The sequence below is a fragment of the Pseudophryne corroboree genome, chromosome 5 (assembly GCF_028390025.1).
Source record: "Pseudophryne corroboree isolate aPseCor3 chromosome 5, aPseCor3.hap2, whole genome shotgun sequence".
In the NCBI taxonomy this organism is placed as follows: Eukaryota; Metazoa; Chordata; class Amphibia; order Anura; family Myobatrachidae; genus Pseudophryne; species Pseudophryne corroboree.
In genome coordinates, this window is record NC_086448.1 from 490553601 (window position 1) to 490565715 (window position 12115).

The 12115-nt window shown below is 39.4% G+C and overlaps 1 protein-coding gene across 1 annotated transcript in view; it reads left to right on the forward strand.

Moving 5' to 3' along the window:
- Window positions 1-740: 740 nt before the first annotated feature.
- The window catches only part of LOC134927889 (cadherin-6-like), a 470497-nt gene continuing 459122 nt past the window's right edge, over window positions 741-12115 (forward strand). Inside the window, exon 1 of the mRNA XM_063922971.1 lies at window positions 741-1065. The gene's annotated coding sequence lies outside the window, so the exon portion shown is untranslated. The remainder of the gene's footprint in view (window positions 1066-12115) is intronic.

Here is a 12115-nt window from a genome sequence, read left to right on the forward strand (position 1 = left end):
TCCCGCCGCTCAGCACAGCGCGATGTGTGCTGAACGTGCGGGGGGAGACGGGGGGCGATCATTTCACCCAGTGGGGCTGCGCATCGCTATCGCTGTGGGGGGTACACACGGAGCGATCAGGCTTAAAATCTAGGCAATCTAGTCAGATTGCTTAGATTTTAAGCAGCGATCACTCCATGAATACCCCCCTTAAGTCTACTGTTAAGAACTCATTGGAAGCAAATGTAAGTTTACATTTCACCTGTAGAAAAGGATTCTACACAATGAATGATATATTGTAGACAAAGTACAGTATATACAGAACTCTTTCACAATTTTCATTTACTGTTTCTGGGGGAGCTGAAATATTTTGTAGTGTATTGTTGCTATTAGGAAAGTGAATAATAATAATAATAATAATAATAATAATAATAATATAATAATAATAATAATAATAATAATAACTAAATAGATTTTTTTACTGATTGTGTTTTAATGCGAGTTTTAATCTTACCATATTTAATACACAAAACATGAATTCATAGGATGGAAAAAAATCATCTTGTATGGAAATATTAAGTGGAAGTTATGTGATTGAGCCTTGACCTCCTTTCTTCCTCCCTCTCACTGACAGTGTGTCCGTTTTGGATGATTGGTTCAGACTTCAAACACAAAAAGTCCTTCTTTGACAAGGGATGTGTAACAAAGCCCTCCTCTTCGGGTACCCTCCCACTGAATTCACTTGCAAATCAGTGTGTATGTGAGAGAGGCTGCTTCCCTCAGTCCTTAACCTTTGCCTGCTGAGTTCTGCGGCTCTAAGAACAGCAGAGGCAGCAGAGTCTCGGCGCTTCAGGGAGGGCTCTCTCATTCCCCCTATTATTCATCAGCCAGGGAGCCCTATGATTCCGTCTCCTTGCCTGTCAGAGCTAGAAGTGATGCTGTGCTGGAACGGAGCCCCAGTCAGACTGGAGTAGATGTAGCAGAGGAGGAGGAGGTGTTATTGTGGGGGAATAAAGCAGTGACAGCAGCAGAGAAGCGCTGACCAGCGTGCTACTTACTGAGTGACACTCATCCTGCTCATTGCTGGTAAGGACACGCAGCTTTCTTTATCTTCTGTATTGTTTCTAATAGCTGTTAGCGGCGCAGCCTGGCATTGGTCTGAGCAGAGCTTCTATGTCAGTCCGTGCTGTAGAAAGTTAGCGGCAGCGCAGGTTACTGAAGGTCACCTCACTCCCCGATGTTGCAGCACACTGAGGAGGGATGTACAGTATGTATACTGCAGGCACAGCCGCTCTACAGCGCCGGCTGTCAGGCAAGGACCCTGCCTGGCTGCTCGCTCCTATTCTCAGGCACAGGTGAAAGACATGATACCTAAAGACCATTCTCCTGGAAATGAAGCATGCACCTAGCCTCAGGCGGGTTATTGTTGTACACACTCCTGATAATCTGCAGCGGTCACAGTCAATTGGGTTAGACATATGTATATTGTTATTTGCTACACCGTCTGGACCTAGTATTTGACTCAGCATGCTAACTATAGCTGCTGGATTCTCTGCCATGTGGGACACATGTTCGATAAGTACAGGTTGGGTGGTTCGGAGATACTGTACTCTTATACTATAGAGCTGGACACGAGGATATCAGGATGAGTAGAGTTATATCTAGATCTAGATAGATAGATAGATAGATAGATAGATAGATAGATAGATAGATAGATAGATAGATAGATAATCTATAGTTCTGTAGTGATGCTCTGAAGCTCTGAATGGTACAGGTATCAGTGAATATGTTTGATGAGACATTATATTTATTGGAGAATTAATAAAAAAATGTCTTTTATGTAAGTGACTTCTAAATCTGCTTCTACTGTGTAACGAGCCTGCAAGGGACTGTGGTCTGTGTCATAGAGGGCAGAGTTCCCCTTTAATCTCTTCCCATGAATATTTGTATTCAAAACTGTAAGAGGTAACAGTTTTAAGAGTTATGCAATTGCCAGATTTTTACTTTCAATCATCCTTTGCTGTGGAAATTCATATATATATATATATATATATATATATATATATATATACTGGCTTGACCCCCTTGGAAAGAATAATAGTGTTTTGCTGTTTGAGGAAAAGGGAAGCAGTCACATAATAGAGTGACAGCCACAAAGAAAGAGCAATTATACTTGAATTTGGCATGAGGCATTGCTCTCATCTACTAGAATGTACAATAGAATAAAGGCTACAGCTACAACAGGTATTGCTACACTGTCTATAGCTCTGAACATAACAGGCTGGCTTTCTCAGTCCACATTAAAGTCTTAACTAGAGGAATATACTTTCACTGCTGGCTGGATTTGTAAAGCACTCAGCTTTCTGTAAAAGACTCAGCACTAATACTAGATAATGACATTAATTTGATTTGCACACCTCACTGCACATACTTCCACAGCGAGAGGGAAGAGAAATCATATCTGTGCCAGTTGGGTTACTCTGTGAATGCTTTGGTTTCTTTATTTATTCATGTGAAAAGTGGGATCAAATGAAAAACTATATACGGTATATATAAAAGAACCTGCTTTTTTGGCTTCCTACACACCGTTTTAGGCCTCAATACTATATAAAAGATGTTGACGTGTGTTGAACTGTTGAAAAGCCCCCATTATTTTGTCTTCCTATTTCTAGCTTTACTGAGTGATGCAGTGTGTATTTCACAGAATATAAATCAAAGCATTTGGGGCACTACAAACAATAACTATCGATTGAAGTAAGATGCGATCCATACTTTGTTGGACAACACTATTACACACAGCGCTGGGAATCAGTGTGTCCTTTTTCTTCGGTTTTGTGCAATTGTCCATTGCAGTCATTTAAGAAATGGGCACGCTTCCATTTCTTCAGGGAATTCACTGTCCCTTTGGGTTCTCCAGGAAAACCAATTTGGAGCCATCAACTCAGTCAAATACATACATGCCTAAGAACAAATTGACATGTGCAGTATTTTTATCTCTCATCACTTTGTGTCAGAAGACAGCATTCATATGCTGGAACAAAAAAAATTGCCTAAAGATATTTTTATATTATGTCTACATTTTATTCCATATCAGCCTATCTGTGTTTTCTGCTATATATTAGCACTGCAGATAATAATGAAGGAAAATTAAGGTCACTATCAGAATAAGTTTCCAATAAAAAATAATAATTAAGAACTTAGTTGAACTTCATTTTTCACTGAAAGTGACTGTAGTTTCTCCCACATTGCTCCTATGGGATTTAACTAATGTTCCAGTCTGATTTCTCTTTGAAGCAAATGCCTATTCCCTTGGGAAATGTGATTCTCCTCTCTCTACACTGAGTCTCTTCCCATCAAAGAAGACCCTTTCATTTATTTGACTGTCTTGGATGTGGGTTACTTTTAATTATGCCAGGACATGAGGTTTTCTGCAGCATCTATTCCAAGAATGTGTTTACTGTGCACTTGCACAGATTTCTTCCAATATCCTAAAGTTATTTTTTTTATATGGCAAACATTTCAGATCTTCTATGAAGCTTATTGTATGGATAACTGAGATTAGAGCATATCATTTTGTGCTGGCTGTGAGATACAACAGCAGCCATGAGTGTACGCAGACTGCTGTGTGCATGTGGTATACATAATATACTGTGAAGTTAGAAAACCTACTTGCCACTTGTGCTATTAAGAGAGCATCACATGCCAAAGTGGGACACTTTTTTTTTACAGTTCAAAAGGAGCCTTATCAGAACATGGGCTTCTATATTGGCAGGCATCCAAATTAGTAAAATTGAAAGCTTTCAGAAATTAAACAGCTAGAGCTTGAAATGCTATTAGTTTGCCATTTACACTTTCCTATTTCCTTGCACTATTTAAGGGAAAACATGTGGCCATATTAGAATTAGGCAGAAAGTTCTGCATGGTGAATCAATATTCTTGCTGATTAAATGCAGGATTTGCCTTGCTATTGAACAGCAACTGTAGCATCTGAAATGTGTTCCAGCGCAGATAAAAAAAAATGGGGGGGGGGGGAGTAGAGGGGGACCAGCTCATTTTCTTCTTGCTTAGTCATGACACTGTATTCAAGCAGGTTTACAATACTTTGATTTTTTCTCTACGCCCTTTACAGATGGTAATAGGCAAAATGTAGGCATATGAATCCTGTCCACCTTTCCATAAAGCATAATATTACACATGAACATCTCTTCTGTATGATACAAATTGATACTGATACCAGTTTAAAGGCAGGAACATATTAATGAAACAGCTGATATACAGTATACACTGACTTTATACATGTTGTCTAGAGTTTTAGTCACTCCAGTCAGACCAGCCGTTTTTCTATTAAAGATAATGGCACTCTATTTTTTATTCTTCTTTCTTTCCAGACTTGTTTCAGTCTATGCTTTCTGGGTTGCCGAGGGAAGGGAAAGGATGAAAACACATTGTAATGTATTTATTGCTTTTGTGCTACTGCCTGCCAAGCCAAGTAGTGTGCTTTCCCTTGCCCTGCCATCTGACCTTTCTGATGGCCAGGCATAAGTAGCTTTGATCTATTTACCTTTTAGAACTATATAATCTTGTCATGTGAACTATTTGTCTTTGACACAGTCCTGCGCTGACATTGAGATGAGTTATGCTTGTTCAAGTCAATGTTACAGCAAATATATTCAATGATAACAATTACTAACAACAAAAACGCTCTTTTTAAAGTAGACGCTGCAGAACAATCTGTGCTAAAAAGGTCACTCTGTTAATAGTTTCTTGAACAGGTTGCTTGCTACGATACGGGATAAGGCATAGTGGTTATTATCACAATGCTCAGATTGTGTGTACTTTCAGTCTGCTCAAGTATGCTAATTCTGTTATCTGGGTGTAAGGTTTGCAGCTGGTTGGCAGCTAGTAAGCAGGATGCTTCTCCAGCAGATATTTTTATTTAGTGGAATAGATGCTTTGGCTTAGAAGAGGGTCATATTATACTTGCTTCTGTGTGATATTTCATAAGACATGCACATATGTTTCAAGGTGAAACTAGAGGTGAGTGTGAAATAGACCCCATCACTGCAAATGCATTGGTTTAAATTCAGTCTTCCTACGCAATGGCTGCAGAGACTGATTAATCATGATGATTGTGGTGGATCCGTTCCCTAGAAGCTCTATAAAATACAGGTCTGTAAAAAGGAAGGGTATTTCAACATCATCTAGAGTCCTGCTGATGGAAAGTAGTAATTTGAGGTTAGGATGTATGTAGCTCTATCTGCCCTCTATTGTGGATTTGGTGTATCTTTGTCTCGATGAGTGTAATGTTCATTACGTTATAACTAATTTGATGCAAAGTGGTTAGTCTAAAAGAACTGCTTTATATTATAGCGGCAGTGTAGGTCAATCTAAAGTAAACCTTTTTATTTTTTTCCCCTGATAATAATACCGTTTGATGTCTCCAAAGGAAAAGTAAGTGAATTTTCTGCACATGACAGTCAGATGGCATAAGAATATTGCTAAACAAATACAAGGAAATTAAAGTGATTGAAAAAAGAAAATATGCACAGTGAAAATGATTGGAATGTCTGGTTTTATAAAACTAAGGAAGAAATGGCGCCTTGGTCTAATTGCAAGAAACAAGGGCGAGGGGAAGGCCCTGGGTGAGAGAGTGCCAAAGCTTCATCACCAACAGCTAGTTATTGAGTTTAGAAATAATAAAACCTTTACTTTTAATGTGTATCTGTGGGTATAACCCCCCGTGTAGTGTATCTCCTGAGGCACAATGTCTGCTTATCCGGGAGGACTGGAGGAAAATGTGAAGCATTGTCTTAGGAAGGTGTGGAGTGAGGGTCCTCACTTAAATGGAGGACACCTAGAGGGCAAAAAGAAAAAAGTTCCTGTGTGGCAGTAATGTACTAGAGGAATATGTGGGCGGGTGTGGGTTTGTCTGGTGGTAGATATTTTAATTGTTCTTAATATGCAGTGGCTATTCCTAATGGTTTTATGTGTTCCACAAATCTATACATATAATAAAACTAAGGGTTGTGTCTGTACATAGCAATTTTTTTGTTGAGAAATATATTTCTGTTTATGTACTATGGAGACGGGAAAAAAATGTTTGGATTTTGTCTGTCTGTTTGTATGTTCATTCCGGCATCATGCAAGAACTACTGGATGAATTTGGATAGTGTTTTCACTATTGTATAGCTTAGTGACCTAGAAAGAAACTGCGGTACAGTATGTATGAGCTCGAAGTGACATCAGGGAGAGGAGCAATAACAGAAAAATCAGACGCTTGACAGACGTGCATGCACGTGCACTGTGCAGTCTCCTCAAGTGCAAAATGACTATATACAATACAAACGTATATTGCACACCCCAGAAACGCTTAGGTCTGCAGGCGTAGGACCAGTTGCTTCTCCCATGTGCAGCTTTACGTACCTTGCTCTCGAATTAGTAGCCCTAAGCATCTGTTTTTGTTAATCCCTGAGGGAAAAACTGCAAATATTGTTTACAAATAAATTTTGTGATCAATGTTTACAATATACATAACAATATTAGATGGCAATACTGTCATCATAAAATTAGTTTCTCTGAGCAATAACAGACATCCACAGAAGCAAACGCTAGTATAAAGTAAAGTAATACCGCTACAAAGCCCTTCCCCAGGGTACAAGCATGCTCGGAATGTGCAAGGACTGAGAAACCCACTTTGCGTATCTTTAGACATACAGCTTGGTGTGTCATTAAATGCCACCATCGGTCGCACCAGCGAAACTTGCACACTATTCTGAGTATGGCCTCCAATGTGAGTGATAAGGCGTCTTTGTAAGAAATCACTCTCAGGGACACATCCGTAGTACTCCCATAACACTCCTATGAAATGCAGCATCTGAATAGCCAGTCACTTCCCGGCCACTGCCCCGGAATGCCAAATACATTTCTAACACATTTCAGACACCATGGTTCTGAATCTGTACTACAACTTTCTGTGCATACAATTGGACGCATGTGAGATGTGCCATGGAAAAATGTCACGCCACTGCTTCTGATAACGGCAGTGGGTGCGATCCTATGATTTCTAACATTGTGTGTTTTGTAGTAGTTTTACTAAATGTATGTACAGTACGTAATCGTTTGTTTTTCAGACACAAAACACCCACACTAACTAATTCATCATCACCATCTCTCTATAGGGAAAATATGTATTATTTGTGCTGACAAGGGCAGGTCCAACTTCTAAATGAAGAAAGTGATTATGATAATAATATATCCCAGCACTAACAAGGTGAAGAATTGTTTCTGTTGCATTAGAGGGTTTTGGAGGTGTATTTGATGGCAATAGTGAATGCATGTTTTGCAAGAATAACAATGGTTAAAACATGGCTGTAAAGGTACTGTATGTAGTGTATGCTCGGTGTAAACTGAATACATATTCTACCCTTGCAGACTACAACACAGCTTTCTTAGTGAATGCAGTTTGCTTATGTGATTTGGGACTAAGGGGGACATTTACTAAGCAGTGATAAGAGCGGAGAAGTGAGCCAGTGGAGAAGTTGCCCATGGCAACCAATCAGCACTGAAGTAACATCTATAAATTGCATACTATAAAATGATACAGAGCTGCTGATTGGTTGATGGGGCCACTTCTCCACTGGCTCATTTCTCCGCTCTTATCACTGCTTCGTAAATGTCCCCCTAAATCATACTTACCTACTTTCTGGGAAGGTCCAAAGGTCTTGTGATTTTTCGGGTAGTTCCCCAGAATCTCCGGAACATATCCCACATCCCACCCACTTCCTAGTGAAGTGAGAAGGATTGGGAGAATAATACCTGGAATTGCGGGTCCTTAGAGAGGTGACGGGGCCAATATGATGCAATTCTATAGGACTTGCATCATTTTGGTACTGCCCTCTCTCCACAAACTCATGAATCATGACAAATGCCTCAAGGGGGCAGGATTATGATCATGGGACTGCAGTCAGCCAAAAATCATTTGGGAAAAGATTTCCCTCATCCTGGCAGCTATATTTTCACACATACTCGTGTTCTACAGGTGGAAGACCCCTCTTTCAAATATTTGTAATTATTGTCTGAGGATAACCAGACTGTATCACCATATACTACATAAAGCATTAAAATATCCAGAGATGGTGGGTTCTATTGTCCACACCTCACCCATCCTGGCATAAATAAATACAGGAGTCCCCTCATTTGATGACATAGGTTGTCTATTTTTCAAAATGGTATGTCTTGTTTGGCTACCATATTATTCCATCACATTTTACGCATTTCATTCAAACGCATAATAAAACACATTACAGTAGCCAAGGGTCCAAAGTTTTATGGGGGATATCCAATTAAACCCCATAGCTAATTGCCAGCTAAAATGCCCATGGCATGGGGAAAGACTATGAAATTTAATAGCCTTTTTCCTGCACCCAAAATTGGGGTTTCAGACACAGAAACCCATTTATTCCACGTAAGCTACAGAATAAATGGGTTTTTCCCTTGTGCAAACCCCTGATTTTGCCATTTTCTCTCTGACTTTTCTCCTGGATTTACCATTTCTCTCAGACTTTATGAACTATGAGGTGCAGTCCAGCATCGGGTATACACACGCAGGATAATCCCCCCTGATTGAATTGCTCCGGTTTGGTGTGGATAATTGAATGTCCCTCTACATGTAGAATTTATTGTTGTTTTTTTTGCTGTCCTCCAAAAGTGGTTAAATGCTGAAGCAAGAACCACTATAAGCAGTTCCGCCTGGGCCCCTCCTCTCTAATCGGCAGCTCAGTAGACTCCGAGGACTAGGGTCACTAGGAGACCCTAGCGCTGTAACAGAGTCTAGTGCACATTCGCAGGTCTTTAGGGAAATGGCACGGTGGCCATTTGCCCCAATGATTTTCTTGCTGTGCATGCGTGACACACAAGGCCACTGCATCATTTTCCTGATAATTGCGCAGTGCTGCTGCTGCCGGTGTGAGAGTCCAGAGGACAAGCATTCAAGAAATGGGTGCAGGGTGTGAGCCCCTTGGACCCAGATGCCCATGTGCACCGCACACCTAGCACCCATTATAGATATGCCACTGCTTCTCCTGCGTAAATGAGGTATGCAATCAACACACAAGCTACCTTTGGATTTTGCAAGCAGAACTAAGGCTGGTTACACACTTTCAGATGTGACATCGTGCAAGATCCCCCCCCCCCCCCCCCCCCCCGGCAAACGGTTTGGGTCATACACACTGAACGATATCGTTTGCTTCTCGTCAGTGACGGCATGCACCCACATCCATATGCATGCCGTCTTGTACAATATCTTTAGATTTCAAGTTGAAAACTAAAGATATTGTACCTTGTTTAATGACCCGCTGGATCGTGCATCCTTAACGATATACTGAATACACACTGGATGAGGTTAACGATATATCGTCCAATCCGGTGGATTGGACGATATATCGGGTGCATATTGCCAAGTGTGTACCCAGCCTTAGCGTTAAATGCGACCTCAGCACTTCTCACGGGTAGAAAAAGTTCTGGGCACTTTAAATCTTTTGACATAACCCATGGATACATGGATATTTGAATTTGCCCCATAGTATATCTAGTTTACAGACACATTTGTTTTTAGTTCACTTTCTTGCAACTACAATAAAAAATCTTGGGTTATATTTTTGGTAATTTGCCTAGAATGTCTTTCCTGTGTGAGGAGAAATAAGCAAAGTTATAATATTTTCTCGAAATTCAAAGTTATCATTTATAGGAGTATTGCAATAGTTTCTGATATTGACATTGGAATATGATTAACCCAAAAAGTTCTGTATAGCATCGAAGCAATTAAGGGTACATTTATCCTAATATACAGGTTTATTCACATACGACAGGCTTTTATATCAATTTAATATGCAAACAATGATGTTATCAGTAATGAAAATATTTGAGACAAGGTTTTATTCATGCAGGAGGAATTTTTTTATTTAGAACCAATTATTAGTAAGACTATTGCACAATATTGCCATGAGCCTAATGGCAGGACCTTAGTTTGTTGTGATAAAAAAATTAGGAGCTAAGAGCTAGCATACAGTGTTAATGTATGGAAACCTTTACATATACTGTACAGTAGGTTGGTGACTGTTTGACAGGGCAACACAATGTACAATACTATTACTCATATAGCCACAGCTTCATAAGACCTTTCAACTCTGACACAGAAATTCTAGGAACAAACTTGGTAGCAGTTAAGTAAAAGGAAACAAATCTATTGAGACTGAGAGCTGCATACTATCAATCTGTCAACTGTAAGACATCAGGGTATTGGTATGTTATGTCGACAGCTATGCTGTCTGCAGTCAAAATGTTGACAGCATAATGTTGAACGCTGAATGCCGACATGGAAAATTGGTTATTTAAATACATTTTTACTGTGTCAACATCTGAACTGTAAACAAGATGCTTTACTAACATGTTTACAGTTCTATTGCTGGAGCAGTTAAAATGCATTAAATAACCTTACTCTAGTATCGGCATTGTGCGCTTGACATTATGCTGTCGACATTTTGACTGTCAGCAGCATAACTTTCGATCCAGGGGCGTAACCAGAACTTTGGGGACCCCACAGAAACATATTGAAGGGGCCCCTGTCCTAGTGATTCTTGAGAGACACCTCTATGCAGCATTTATTCATTTTGTTTTATTTTGTTGAACTAGTTAAATGATAAGAAAGCTGTTTCTTCACAGGTGATGGCAATAATAAATTAAGAGGGAAGTCCAGAAACAGAGCATTTTGTACCTAGTGGGGCGGGTCATGTTGGAGGGTATGTAAATTGGTATGCAACTTTATAACCTGGCTCTAGGCCCCCCTAAGCCTCTCGGCCCCTTAGCAGTTGCACTCCTTGCATGTACGCCCATGTGTCGATCATTTAACAAACTCCTGGCATTAGACTGTTTCATTTTTTTAAATGTGTTGTTAGCCAAAGAAATGTCAGTTAATATCTGAAAAATGTCAGTAAAACATATATTTTTTTCACAAAACAAATGGTGTTGTTAACATATAGAGAGGTATACAATTACCTGCGATAGTGCCACTGCCACAAAAAAACGGAGGTTTGTGCTATTATTTTTATCACCCCTATCCAATTATCTTGCACACAAAAAAATAAACAAAGGTCCCACGAAAAAGCCGCGTACCTATATTTTCACGGCACTTATCGTAGATAAAACGGGCACTTATCATGGATTATGCTCAGGCACATGAAGCATAATCCCTGATAAGTACCATCATAAAGGAATACACTCAGGCATCGGGGCTAACAGAATAGCCCCCGTTGAATCCATTATCCACAGCAAATTACCAAGGATAATTGGATACCCCTCATAGTTAGGAATCACTGCACTAAAGTGATGTATTAAGCAGAAAAAGAGTCAATTTTGAGGAAGCATTTATAAAGTATATCTATAAAATAATAGGTAGAAACTGATTGGTTGCTATGGGCAACTTCTTTACTGGTCCACCCTTTTCGCTGTGTCCTACATCAACCCCATATTTTCTATATAAAAGACTGCACAAAAAAATTATCAAAAATAATTTCCAACATATATTTAGGTATAAACCACTGATATAGAACAGACCAAGAAAAACAATTTCACATATTCCAAAAAGTCGTTTAGGATTTGCAAAGATGTAAGAATGTTGCCAAACACTTTAAACATACAGGTGGAATACATATTTTTTGCTGGATTAAAACTATAAAGGCATGTTTATATTAAGTGTGTAAGAGTTTGTAAAAAACATTCTTTTTCTGATAAGAAAGCCCTGGTAATATTTACATACTGCAAGACCACCTAAGGTTATGTTTATACAAAGCTTCTAGCAGAGTATTAATATTACACACAGTATGTTGTGTTTAAGCAGAGATAAGTTTAATGCTTTTCATATAGCGTGTTCAGCTTGTTCATTCTGTTTTTTGTTGCTTGTGGGCTTTAACTAAGTTCTGATTATAATTCAAATATTACTGTGCAACAAAAAACATAGTCAAGTAATAAAACAAAGGAAACGTAGAGTACTGCTTAACATCACCCTCGCTCTTGGCTAAGTAGTGAAGTAGTTACCTCACAGCTAAGCTGGATATGTACATATGGGCAGTCCAGTAATACT